This window comes from Pinus tabuliformis, chromosome 5_2, assembly GCF_031772625.1.
Source record: "Pinus tabuliformis cultivar Carrire ecotype Pingquan chromosome 5_2, CPIR1, whole genome shotgun sequence".
Taxonomy (NCBI): domain Eukaryota; kingdom Viridiplantae; phylum Streptophyta; class Pinopsida; order Pinales; family Pinaceae; genus Pinus; species Pinus tabuliformis.
Window position 1 is genome coordinate 376,203,533 of NC_142306.1, and position 2,924 is coordinate 376,206,456.

The 2,924-nt window shown below is 33.2% G+C and overlaps 1 pseudogene; it reads right to left on the bottom strand.

Annotated features, from left to right (window-relative positions):
* Window positions 1–800: 800 nt before the first annotated feature.
* Window positions 801–2,634, bottom strand: LOC149159029 (small ribosomal subunit protein uS2-like; annotated as a pseudogene).
* Window positions 2,635–2,924: the final 290 nt, after the last annotated feature.

A 2,924-nucleotide genomic window follows, 5' to 3' on the forward strand; every position in this document is an offset into this window, starting at 1 on the left:
ATGCAATTAATTAATTTTTTTTTTTTTTTTTTTGAGTTTTTCACAATTAGAGTTCACAAGATTATCCCCAATATTTTCAGAAATGCAAGTGATAGTTTGGCTTTATAAAGTGCTTTATGAGCCGAGGTCAACTATGTGAAACTAAATTAACATGGTCAGGATCACAAGCAATATATTTATTATCAATAACAAAACTCCAATCAACTACCTAATATCTTAACAACTATGTACAAATTTATGATGCTCTCTCTTCCAGCTAGGATATATTTTCATACCACAAATCATCACAACAATTTTAACAAAAATCCAAAAGTGAAAACCAAAACTAGACAATCAATAGAAATATGAGTTTGATTGTCAATCAAGGCAACCCAATTACAAGGGCTGACTTTAAGTATCTGTGTAGAAGATCCTCAAGAACACACTGCGAAAAATTTATGTTGAAGACTTGTCTTCCCCATGTAACTAACAAGGTATCTCCTTCAAAATAGCATTTTGTAGGTATTGTACAAAAGAATGACTATGCATGAAAAAATCTGGAATGTTTTTAAAATATTGCTAACACCTAAACTCAGTTACAATCACCAAAAGATAAAAGCTTGATTTCTAAATCTGACCAATTATAATGAAACAATGCAGTTAATTTCCAAAACCTATTCAATAGAGGAGTATTTAAGGTAGGATGAGCTAAAGTGAATATCCTAACAACAAACTAATAAATTAGTGCAATCCATCTATAATATGTTTCAGCAATGCCATGCATTTACAACTGCAGTATTGATTTCATAATGCAGTCCAAATCACAACTGAAGACCATTGACAAAAATTAAGATACGTTTCACAATACATCAAATATAGAAGTAACATTTTTTTGATATTACTCGAGAGCGGAGAGAAAACAATATAATTTCAAGGCTTCTTCCCTCCCAAAGATAAACTATTAAGACCAATTTGTGGGCGCAACAAAGTTCCCAACTAGTTGCACCCATTCCAACTAGAGGTTGTTGCGGAACAGGGGCCACATCCCACCCTGCAGCTGCCGGTACGGGTAGAACAGTTGCAATATCCCATCCCACAACATCCATAACTGATCACAAAAACATGGGCTCATTAAAAAAAAATATAATTAGGTGAGTCACTCAGAAGAGATCACCTGTTCAAAATCTCATCCTTTAATTTAAGTTTGAAATTTAAAACTAAAAGACTAACAATTTCTGAAGAAATCAAGTGCAAACAATACAAAATTTAAAGAATTCAAACAAAAATAACTTACCATCTTTTAAAGATTTAAAAATCAAAGCACCAGCAAACTTTAACAGGACTAGAAAATTGTAAAAGCCACACTGAGTGAAAAATGAAATTGAGCAACAGTAGGCATCCAATCAACACAACTAACTGCGAGCAAAGTCTCGGGAACTACAGGTGCCTCAGATTCCCACTGGGCATCAACAACCTTTGTAGGCTATTTCTTTGCACCAAGAGAAAAAGTAGGAACATACTCAGATGGGGAAACTCTTCTCCTCTTTCCTTGGCTTCATTTGCCTCCTTGTAAAAGAATAAGTCAACCTGCAAAAACTCAGAAAAAAATGAATTTAGGCACCAAGTTATGATAAAATTTTCCATTTACAATGATTTGTAAAATGCAATTGAAGTATATTCATTGGCCTAGACTTGAGTTTACCGTGATATCCCATTTGCGACTTGGGGCAATCGTTCCTTCCATCTATAAAACCATCCTTGCTAACATAAAAAACACACAACCAATGTTGTGCTTAGCTTTGTTATCAGCAATAATACCAATGTCAACATGTTTCATTGGAGAATCAATGTTGCAAAAAACAATAGTGGTAATACTAGAAAGGGTTTCTTCTCTTCTAGGCTACAAGGAACAAAAATGATGGTTGTTAGAATAAAAGATTTAAAATTTTTAAAATATGAACCAACATGTAATATGGTTAAAAGTTATATCACTCAAATCACCCATTAGGAAATTACTTAAACTATTACATGAGGGTGAGTACTTGGATCAGTGACAATCATCAGATGAGGCTCAGAAAATGATGTTTGAAGCTTATTTGTAAATGTTCCAGGTGTATGTCCACCAAAAATTGCATCAGCTCCAATAAATTGGGAAAAATTGGTAACTGCTTGTTGATCATATGTCATCACATATTGTACAATTATATCCTGAGGGTTCTCTATTGCAACAATTACTCTTGCACCAAGCTGCAACTTTTCACAAGTATTACCCAAGTTGATGATAAATATGCCTGAAATAAAAACCACAAATTTGAACATTATATTAGAAGCTTATATAGAAAAGGGCCTAAGTGAATGAACATCCTACCAAAAACAATTGGGCAATTGATTCAACCAATCTCTGAACAAACTTCTTATAGACCAACAAATCACATTGCTACAACTTTGCTGTCAATTTATACCCTTCCAATACCACTCGTAAATAATTATCCTTGTCAAAGTGGTTCTTGGATGCCTTTCATTTAACTTATCAAAGACTCAGTTAGACATACAAGGTAAAAAAAAAAACATCCAAATTAAGGAATTGAAGGTTCTAACATTTTTCGTATCACCTAATATTATTGTCATTCAAGATAGATTTTAACTAGTACCCATTTCCATCAACCCTAGTGGTATAATATATTGATGCGGGAGCATCTAACCCCAAAGGGAAATTATTGAAAATTATAGACATAGGGGTCATGCATTAGTTTCCTAAAGTCCAAAGTCATTTTAATATTTAGATATTTTCAAAATAAAACTAGGAGAGCTTTTAGGCATAAAAGTGATGGATGTGGATCCTTAAGGGATAAGGAAAGCTTTTCTATTTTAGAATAGGAAAAAGACAGAATAAAGCTAAAAAGATGCTTTTGCCATATGTATGCATTGCATGAGCTTTAGTTGAG